The sequence below is a fragment of the Bos grunniens genome, chromosome 14, assembly GCF_055505025.1.
Source record: "Bos grunniens cultivar Pamir isolate PY7600 chromosome 14, Bosgru_T2T1.0, whole genome shotgun sequence".
In the NCBI taxonomy this organism is placed as follows: domain Eukaryota; kingdom Metazoa; phylum Chordata; class Mammalia; order Artiodactyla; family Bovidae; genus Bos; species Bos grunniens.
Genome location: NC_141178.1, coordinates 75485588 through 75496353, shown reverse-complemented (window position 1 = coordinate 75496353; position 10766 = coordinate 75485588). Strand labels below are relative to the sequence as shown.

At 52.3% G+C, this 10766-nt stretch overlaps 1 protein-coding gene across 6 annotated transcripts in view; it reads left to right on the top strand.

The window, feature by feature from the left end:
* The first annotated feature begins 1101 nt into the window (after positions 1 to 1101).
* The window catches only part of NDRG1 (N-myc downstream regulated 1), a 61794-nt gene continuing 52129 nt past the window's right edge, over positions 1102 to 10766 (top strand). For 2 of the 6 annotated variants that reach the window (XM_086335581.1, XM_086335577.1), the window contains exon 1: positions 7289 to 7411. The gene's annotated coding sequence lies outside the window, so the exon portion shown is untranslated. Of the gene's footprint in view, positions 1448 to 5534; positions 5759 to 6100; positions 6247 to 7288; positions 7412 to 10766 lie in introns of those variants that run through there. The other 4 variants (XM_086335578.1, XM_086335579.1, XM_086335580.1 and 1 more) reach the window with 4 other exon arrangements.

Sequence of the window (10766 nt, the reverse complement as noted above, 5' to 3'; positions counted from 1 at the left end):
TGGCCATGTTACTGGACTGAGGTTTGGCTGCTCCTGGCTCAAGAACCCAATCCTGACAGATAAGTGTTGGGTAAAAAGAAAAGTTAGCTTGACTGAGAAGCTGGCAATCCTGGGGAGAAGGTGGACGCATGTGCCCTCAAAATCAACTCCCCACTTTCCATATTTTGCTCAGAGATTATACAAGGAAAAGAAGGAAAGGGTTACGTGCCAAGGAGAGGGTTGTGGGTGTGTGATCAGCTCGTGGACATTCTTCTGATTGGTTGGTGGTGAGGTAACCGAGAGTCAACATCATCAACCTTCCAGTTCTGACCTGTCTGGGGTCTACGTGCTTGTGGTCACTTAATGTGTGCCTAGTCGCTCTTTGCAATCCCATGGACTGTAGCCCTCCAGGCTCCTTTGTCCATGGGGATTCTCCAGGCAAGAATACTGGAGTGGTTGCCAAGTCTTCCTCCAGGGCATCTTCCTGACCCAGGAATGCATTGCCTGTGGATTCTTTACCAGCTGAGCTACCAGGGAAGCCTTAGTATAATTAACTTATTCCACCTCATGGGAGTTTTAATATCTGTAAAACAGCTCAAAGAATATGGCTCAGAGTATTATCTATGGCCCTTGAGGAGGAACTAAAGGTCCTTGACTTTGTTTAATGGGTACACTGTTATTTGGTCTTGTTTGATCGCTTTCCTTTGCTTATGCGTTTTCTCACTTCTCTGATTAAATTTAGTCTTTGGTTAAAGTTTTTCTACAGTCAAGAGGCAGGTGGTCGACATGGATGGCGGGGGGTGGGTGTCTGTGCTGGGAAGGCCCATAGGGTCCAGCTCTGTTATAATAGTTTTAAGCCAACTGTCTGTACATAAGTGCAAATCATCTTCCTTCTTTCCTTTCCTTCCTCTTTTCTTCCATTCAATGAGCAAATATTATTTAAGATTTTCCTGTCCTGTGCAAGACGGTCTAGTCCCAACTCAGAGAAGTTGCTGCCCCTTTTTGTAGGAAGCTCTGTCCTCAGAGGTACAAGCAAAACCCAGAGGATAAAGGAGCTAGAATGGGCAGGGCAGACAGGCAGGTTAGGCTGGCAAGTGCAGCTGGAGGCGGTGGTGGAGACAGTCAAGCCAGGAACGTGGGTGGAGCATGAAGGGCCAGCGATTTCAGAATAAGTGATTGCCAAACATACATCGGGCTCCTCAAAGCTCCCATGACCTCTCAGAGAAAATGAGGGAAGTTTCCCAGGGCTCTGTCCTCTTCAGACTAGGAGTTCTCTAACTAAGTGACCTCAAACTAACTGACAGCCTTCGAACTAACACGGAAACAGCCCACCTGGGAACAAAGTCAGCATGGAGTAAACTGATCTGGAAGATACTAAGAGCTGGAGAGGCAGAGATCTGATAACATCAGGCCCTGGATCCAGCCATTCCTGAAGCTAACTCTCTGGATATTACTGCTATGTGAGCCCGTAAGTATGCCCCGCCCCTTTATTGCTTAAGCCATTTGAAATTATGTTTATGCTACATATACACTAAAGATTTCTAACTAATAACAAGAAAGGGAAACACACAAAGCTCTGGGGGCAGGAGGTGGTGACGGCATGCTTATCCATGCCTAGTCTTACGGGTGCCAGTTTCAAACATCCCTTTTCCAGGAGGGCTTTTCTAGAACCTCAAGAGTAGGTGAGATTTTGGGTCACATAGTCTTCTAAGACCCCGGGTCCTTAACAACACTTCTAATAACTCCAATAATATAGTCATGCCATTTTTATCCATTTATCGCTAGCATCTCACATAGTGCCTGATGGATTTTAAATGCTCAATAACTATGTACTGGATTCTTTAAAAAGATGAATCTGGTTGGAGAGGAGCATGAAAGGTTTACTGGAAGAGTTGACGTTTACCGTAGCCTTGCCGGAGGATGACCCAGTCAGGATGGACTGTGCTGGGCTGCAATGACAACCCCCTTCTGGATCCTGTTGGTGCGTGGTAACAAGGTCTATTTTTTCCCCTTGTCATATGATGATTTTGGTCAGCTGGGTACTCTGCTCTGAGTTCCCTCCTTCTGGGTTCTGTTGGACGGACCCTCCACCATCTGGAATGGTCCGTGTGGCCGGAGTTGAGAGTGATGGGGATAGGAGATGAATCACCAGCGGGCTGTTAAAGTCCCCATCCGGAAGTGACACAAATCACTTCCCCTCCCATTTATTGACAGGGCAAGTCATACCCAGGTGCCTGATTTCAGGGGCAGGACGTGGAAAAGCTGACTTGGAGGTGAACGACCTGGTGATATCTCAGCTCTCAGTATCTCCCAGTGCTCAGTTCTGCTCCACACTAGCTTTGTTCTCAGGCAGGTCCTTTCAAGATTAAATCCATGTTTTCCCCAGATGAGTGACAACTCCAGAGAAGGGAATGTGGGAGGGCTTTCTAGAAGGAGAAGACAGCTTGGCCAAAGGTTCAGAGGTGCCGACGTGAGGGTCTGCTCGAGAGGAAGTGGTGAGTAACCCAGTGGTCGAAGGAGGGAGAAAAATGCCTGGACATGCTAGCGGACATCTCTGTTGCCACACTGGGGAGGGGTGGTGAACTTGGCAGGCAGTAAGAGCAATAAAAGGTTTAATTAGGCAGGACCTATGATTTAGGTTATTCAAGATATCAGCCAAGCAAGGGATGACGGAAGTGGGCTGGCTGGTGGAAAGCCTGGCGAGAACTCTCTCCGGAGCATCAGAGAGCAGCTTCATCAGGGTGGCCCTGAGCAGGCCAGTAAGTAGGTCTCTCTGCAAATGCACGAAAAATATTTGGTAAACACATATTAACGAAACCCTGGGTTGAATCCTGTCATCACTCCTTCTCCAAATTAATTTCTAGCCCAGAACCTCAGAATGTGATCTCATTTGGAAATACAGATGCAGATGATTACATTTGCAGATATAATCAGTGAGGTTCAGAGGGGTCATACTGGATTAGGGTGGGCCCTTCAGCCCGTATGACTGGTGTTCCCATGAGGAGAGATACAGAGACAGAGAGAGATACAAGGAAAGAAGGCCCTGCGATGACGGAGGCATAAATCAGAGTGACGCAACCGCAGGCCAGGGAATACCAAGGCTTGCCTGCAAGCACCAGGAGCTGGGAGAGGAGGGCAAGGATTTCACCTTGGAGGCTTCAGAGGGAGGCTGACCCCACTGACTCCTTGATGGCAGATCTCCAGCCTCCAAAACTGAGATAAAATACATTACTGTATTTTAAGCCACTCTTTTGGTGGTAAGTTGTTATAGCACTCCTGACAAACCATTACAAACCAGGAGCAAAGAGAAACTGGTTATTATGGCCAAAAGTTATATAGACCTCTTCATTCCTATTAAAAATGGAAGATTTACTGTGTACCCTGAACCAAAGGCGAACATCCAACCGCCTGTGAAATTGTTTTCCTTTCGCAGATTTTCCCCATTGCTCACAGCTGGACATTACATGTCAAGGATGCTCTCAGAGGACTGGGAAAAGGTTCAGAGGTCCACAGATATGATCCTTCTACTTGGGCTCCCGAAGCAAGCAGAAAGATCCCTTCCTCTCCCCATGAAGTCCAAGCAGGGCTGCAGAAAGAAGGGAGAGTTCAGGAAGAAGCACTTGCCTTTGCTCACTTGTTCAACCACTGTTTACTGGCTTTCTGTATGAATCGGGTACCTTGAAAGATGCCAGGAGAGATGGGATGAGATGATGATGGTCGTGATCATGATGGCTAACATTCTATCAAGGACTTTGTACATGCCAGGCACTGTTCTAGGATGTTTCACAGGTCCTTATGTGACTTCCCTGATGGCTCAGATGGTAAAGCATCTGCCCACAATGCAGGAGACCTGAGTTCGATCCCTAGGTTAGGAAGATCCCCTGAAGAAGGAAATAGCAACCCACTCCAGTACTGTTGCCTTGAAAATCCCATGGATGGAGGAACCTGGTAGGCTACAGTCCATGGGGACATAAAGAGTTGAACACGACTGAGCAACTTCACTTTCTTTCTTTCTTTCTTTTCTTTACGTGTATTAACTGGTATTTCTTAAAATGACCCTAGAAGATAGCTCTGTTATTATGTACAACTTCCCAATGAGGAGGCCGAGGCAGCAAATTACAGAATGTGCCAGGGCCACAAAAGCTGGTGAGATCAGAGATGAGATACAAATGATCTGCAGAGATGAAAGTCCCAGCTTCCCAGGAGGAGGGGCGGGGGTGGGGTGAGGGAGATGGAGAGAGGAGGGGGGAGGGGGGGGAGAGGGAGAGGGGAGGGAGGAGGGAGGAGGGGAGGGGGGCGAGGAGGTGGTGTGTGGGTGCAAAGAAGACTTGTTTTCCTTAAAGAGCTTTGTAGATTTATTAAGCCAGGACTGACTCCTGAGGAACTTGGTAAATTAAACGCTAAAAGTTAAAGGAAGGGGAGATGAGGAAGTGGAGGATGTGGATGGGCATCTATTTAGAGAAGTTTGGGGAGGAAGAGGCTACATAGTAACTGGAGGGGAACTTGGGGTAAGAGATGATTATTAGGATGGGTCATAGATTGTTGTGAATGTGTACTTGTAGATTAGACTGATTGACAAGAGAGGGAGATATGGAGGGGAGCCCAATACTAGAATGAAGGGATGCTAGCTTTTCAGGGACTCTTTTTCACATTAAAAAACATGGAACCGCATCAGGGGACTCACACACCGTGGCCAGAAGGTCCAGCGGCTCCTCTTACCCATCTTCTCCACTCTCATGATGAATGTCAAGACATGTAGGTTAACTGCCCGAGGGACCACAGCACCCATGTGGTGAAATCAAGCATTCTTCCCAAGTACTCTCTCTCAGCCCCAAGTTCCCATGAATCCAAGACAGAGCCTGGGAATGGATGATGCCTCTGGTCCTTCTAGTGAGAACAGTCTATGAAAAAAAAGGTGTCCGTGCTGCTAACTAGAAATTTCCAGGGACATTAGTCCTGAAAATCCGATCTGATTTGGTGATGGATCTGCATCACGTGTGCATTCACTAAGCAAATCTAATTCTGTTGCTGACCAGCGAGAAAGAGAAATAATTTAAACGGTTCAACACAGTTGCACCCACGTTTGGCTCAGAGCTTCTGCTGTCTCAGCTGACCTGGGCTGGGGGACCAGCGGTGCAGGAAGCTCTCAGTGCCCTGGGGCCACTTCACAGGGGGAGCACCTTCTACCCCGGTGCCCATCCAGGGTTGCCCCCGAGTCCTTCCTTCCTACAAGTGGATGCAGGAAAACGGCTTCATCTGGGCACTCAGCGCATTGCAGAAACAGCAAAGTATTGCAGCACTGAAGGAAAAACAGGCTGTATTGGACCCATGAGACGGAGTCTGTGATCCAAACGACACCTCCTTCAGAACTCTTCCGAGCTGCTTTGGACTCTGCAATGATCTCCTTTCACCCTGGTTGGAGAATGCCACAGAAAATGCTACCCACCCACCCCCACCCCATCCCCCACTCCGGAAGAATTCTTCTTTTCTCCTCTCTGTCTCTGGTATCTTGTCTCCCTGATCCACTCACTTGTTCTCTGCTCATTGTTTTCCAGAAGGCTTGAGTTCCTAAGCACAAGACTCGTCTGCCATTGGACAGAGCCTGCTGCAGGTCTGGACCGCCCTGAGTGCTCCACCCCCCAAGTCGTCCTCAAAGGGGTGGAAGTGGCTTCTTCTGGCAAAGTGCCCTCTCCAGTCCACACGCCAGGGCTCCCATTTTTTATTGAGGAAGTAGTGGCCTACTCCACTTTTGAACTTGAGCCTCTATATCTTTTGCCAGGTAATAAACAGAGCAGCTCAGTAAATGTTGAGAATCGAAATAGGGGAGGTAAGGGGAAATGGATGTGTGTAAGTGGAGTAAAAGAAAGCTGGCCTAATTTTGTTCATTACCATGCCCCCAGTGTATACAACAGAGGCTGAGCAGGTGCTCAATCCAGTTACCCAAGAAATGAGCCCAGCTTAACCTTCTCTTTGGGTGAATGGGGAAACTCAATCTTGGCGCTCCTCAGCTTTTCAGTCCTTTTCCCCAGCAGCTGAATGCAGAACTTGGCTCAAAGCAGTGGCTCAATAAATATTTGTGGAATGACGTAATAGGTAAATACCAGGACTCCTGGAGGCCAGTGGGCAGCACAGAGGAGAACCAGGGCCCTGTCTTGAGCAAAACCTGGGCTGGTGGAGGGAAGAGGTTTACCACCATCAGGCAGAGGGCTGGAGGAGGAGCGCAGATGCAAGCAAACACAAGTCTGGGCAAGAGGCCTGGGGACAACGGTAGGGTCTTCCTTCACCCATAAAATAATATTCTCCCGGTGCAGGTGCAGTGAGTCTCACCCGGGTTGCACATTAGAACCATCTGGGAAGCTCTTAAAAGACGCTTGGGCTGCACTCCCTGAGATTCTGATCAAACCGACCTGGGATGGAGCCCTGGCCCGTACCTTCTTAAAAAAAAGTTCCGCGGGGGATATTGATAAGCAGAGCGCGTTGGGAACACGGAGTCACAAACCAGACAGTAGACAAGGCGGCTAAACGCGGAAAGGGTGCTCAGTACAAGTTCTGGGAACCGGGCGAGGAAGGAGCGAGAGCCTTCCTTTCCTGCCAGGGTTCTGGGGGCGGGGAGAAGGACGCAGGGTGGGAAAGGGCAGGTGGGCTTCGAACTAGGGAACCGGGGTTGGGTGAGAGTGCCCAAGGACTGGCTGAGCAAGATGGACGCGATTAAGCGAGAGTCTGGGTTTCAACGTAAAGCTGATGCAACAAGGAAGGGTCATGGGGCGAGAATCGCAGGGAGCAGGTCTCCAATAAGTTAAGGAGGCAGCTTATTCGGGACTTGGGATCTAAGACCCGGAGTCGCTCCTAAGGGAAGTCCAGGCGTGGCGCAAGGGTACTCGGAAGAAGAAACTCTGAGATGGAGACGGGGGCCACTCGGTCACACGGAGACACACGGAAGTCCACACGCACACGCGCGAGCGCGCCCAAGCACACGCACCCGCGCCCAAATGGATCCCCAGTGCACACACGCCCGCTGCACACGTCCAGGCCCCTGCCTTCCGGACGAGGAAAGGGACAGCGCTGCGGAACGGCCGCCGGGACCCGGAGGGCCGCTCCCCGCCTCGCCTCCACGCGGGCTTGCGCAACAGGCGGCGGCTCGGGCTGGCACCCCCGCGCGCTGCCCCAGCAGGGCCAGGCTTGCCCAAGGGAGTGGGAGGAGCTCCCGGGAGGAGGGATCGGCGAGGGAGCCCCGAGGGGGGGGGGCGGGGCGAGGCGCGGGGGGCGGGGCCGCGGCGCCTATAAAATCGCCTTCCTCCCGGGCATAAACAAACCTCGCCTGGCTCCCAGCTCCGGCTGTGGAGCGCACTCCTCTCTTTGCCTCTCTCCTCGCTCCCTCTGGGCGCCTGCAGCCTAGCTCCGGGTCCTTTTCGCTTTTCTCCCTCGTCCTTAGGTAAGCCCCACGCCCTCTTCCCGCCAGGAGGGGTGGGATCGGTCGCCTATGGGTGCTCCTGCCTCTGCTGGACCGCCCTTTGTGGCCAGCCCTCCCCTACTCCCGGAGCTGCAAGTGCTCGGTCTCCCGGTGGCCCGTGGGTGAGCGCCAGGAGGGGCTTTGGGGGTGCGAGCACTACTGGAGTGGGGGTGTTTGATTCGGCCTCAAGAGGGAAAAAAAGGTCCGGGTTCACCTTTCCCCTAGCTGAGGAAGTGGGATCCTGAGGATCGGGGTAGGGGGTGGAGAGCCCCCAATACCTTGATCGCTGCTTCCCAAGGCCCTCCGGGCTCACACGGGCGCCCCAGGCTGGAGGGCGCGCTGGACGTGGGAGGAGGCGAGACCAGGAGTGTGTGTGTGTTTGAGGGTGGAGGTGGGGTGTGTCCCTGGAGTGGGGTGTCTGGGGAAGGAAGGATTGAGTGCGCCTGTAGAAAGGAGATGGCTAGGGGTGAGCGACGCTAGGGACGAGGCTCGAGAAGGGGACGTGGGTGTGTCTGCTTCCCAGACTCTGCCCCCAACCAGTGTGTGTCTGAGGGGCGGGGGCCCATTCAGCCTGGAAGTCGGGGTGGAGCACGCTTGTGTGTGTGTGCGCGCGCGCGCGTGTGTGTGTTGGGGAAGGGTCCTAGTGTTCCAGCCCGTGTGACACGCGCGGGAGCGAGGGTTGGCGAGCATTGCTGGGCAGGGTCGCCCCCCGAGGTGGCCCGGGGTGGGCGCTGTGGCGGCGCGTAAGCGGTGGCCTGGACCAGAGGGGTCGTGTGGCATCTGGCCGCTCTGCGCTGGCTGGGGCTTCGAGTGGCGTCATTTTCGCCTCCGCCCACTCTCCCCAGCTTCCCTTCTCTCTCCTGCCCTCCGAGGGGAGGATAACAGCTGGATTTGCTCGGCCCTTCCTGGGAGATCCGCCGCGGTCTCGGATTCAGCCGGGGTCAGGGCGTGTGCACCGTGGTGGGCTCCGGGGGAAACGCGCTGTCACCACTTGGGTCGCATTAGTGGCTGAAGCTGGGATTTAGTGGCTATTTGCCTTGCTCCGCTCCACCGCCCCCACTCGCCCGCCTGTCGCCTCTGCTGTCAGACATCCCTCTAGGTCTGGGGCAGCACCGACTTGTGGCTTGTGTGGGGGAGGTGCCCGGCAGCTGGTAGGGGAGGCAAACCTAGTTGGGGAGGGCGCGATTGTCTTGTGCCCAGACCATCTCTTCTTCCCAAATGTCCTGGGCACTTGAGTTTGTTTGGTTCCTTTGAGTTACTGGGAAAGATGAAAGATTCAGAGAGAGTTCAGCCAGTGGCCAGGCAGGAGGGCTTTAGCCATCAGCCATACTTCACCTCCTAAAGAACAGAATATCTAAACACAGAGTGTGTTCTTGCCATGAAAAATGCAGTCCCAAGGCAGACCTTCCAGCCCAGCTTCCTCCTGGATAGAAATGCTGGAATCTTGACTGAGTTTCACAAAGGTGAACTGAAATAAGCAAGGTACAGAGAGTGCAACCCACTGCACCTGGCTTCAAGAGGTTCCCCAGCCAGGGCAGAAATGCAGACAAGGGTGCAGACCCCAGCCCTCTGTGGTGGTAACTGTTGGGGTGACTCAGGGTGGGCGTCAGGGGAGGAGGGGACACAGGAGTGGTCAGGAAGTGATAGGATACCTTTAAAGGGACAGTGCTCTGGAGTCAGGAGCGAAGCCGGATATCCCCAGACCCGGGACTTGGTAGCTCTGTGGCACTTTGTCTCTCATCATTTTCACTCCTCTCAGAGCGAGAAGGAAGGCCTCGCCTGCTTCGCTTTGGCACCTGGCACCTGGCCCAGGGCCAGGCCTTTGGGAGGAGATCAAATACAGACACTGAATCAACTGAATGGCCCCATTCCTCTGTGATCCCACAGGCAGTTAAATTTTTGGTGATAGCATGTGACTGCGCTTTCCAAGGAGACCTTGGAGAATCTTTTGGGGTCTCTTTTCCTGAGAAGCAAATCCAGGCTTGCTATCTGTTGGTTTAATAATTTGGAGAAATTAAAAATTCACACAAGTTCCTGGTCCAACTTCTGCCCAGTTTACAGATGGAAACTGAGACCCAAAGGCAGGGAATGACTTGCCAAGGAGGAGCCAAGCCTGGAAGTCAGCCTGAGTTTCCCGGCTGTGATGGAAGGTGGTGAACGGGGAATCTCCGTCTTGAGAGATGTATTTTCTGCGGTCAGAAAATGATTTGGATCCTCACTGAGTTTCTAGTGGGGAAACTTTCCAGACAGAATGTGGGTGATTGATGGGTCAGTTGATTTTCAGTCTGAATCAGGAGTTCCTGAGACAGAAGCAGAATCAGCGTAGTGAGAAAGGGCTGCAGCCCTGCTGAGTGGTGGTGGCCCAGATTTGGGCTGCCCAGGCTGGACCCCAGATGTGAACAAAGCCCTCCCTGCCCTGCCCCCCAGACACACACATCCCCTGCCCTCAGCGCACTGAAATCTCCTGGCCTGAGCGGCCTCAGCACAGATGGGGAAGAAAGATCTCATTGTGTTTTTCTGATGGCCTGAAGCTGCAGTTCTTCCTTGGGATCCAGAGAATCCTATCCAAAGCGTGACTCAAAAGGCCCTGTGCTTCAGAAGGGAAGCCAGGATGATGACTCAGCATCTAAGATTCTAGCAGGGAGGGGCCCTGACTCAGGCAGAGGGGGCTGGGAAGGGACAGGACCTTTCTCTCTCTCCGAATCAGCAGCTATATCCCACAGCCCCTCTCATCCTCACGAGAGCTCTCCCTGTGCTGTCTTGGCTCCATTGAATGGATGGGAAAACCAAGGCCAGGAATGTTTAAGGGACTTGCTTGTGGGCTATGTGACTGGAAGTGGGAGGGGCAGGCTGAGAACCCAGAGCATCAGACCTGAAAGCCTTTGTTCTTTTTTCAAAATGACACGTTGGGATGACTGCAAAAAGGCTTGAGTGAGAAGAGCAGAGAGGCCAGCCAGAGCTCTGGCCTCAGTTTCCCCCTCTGAAAAATGAGAGTAACAGATACTGTCTCACCGGGACGTGTAAATATTAATTGAGTTAATCTACGGCAAGAGTTGAGGACAGTACTTGCCCATGAGGCCACGGTGAGGGAACTTGTGGTCAATCATTTCCACCAATGGCATTCTCAAGGCATTGCCTGGGGAAGGCCTGCAAATGCTGGATTCATGTTTTGCTTCTTGAAGTTTTTACAGAAAGCTAGGCTTATGCAGATTGCATAAAAATATAATGGAACTTTGTCTGAAATGCAGATTTCCAGGCCTGGTAGGTCTGGGATGGGCTAGGGATCTGCATTGTTTCAGTGCTTTCTGGGCTGGATTGGGCTAGAGTGTACTGCCAG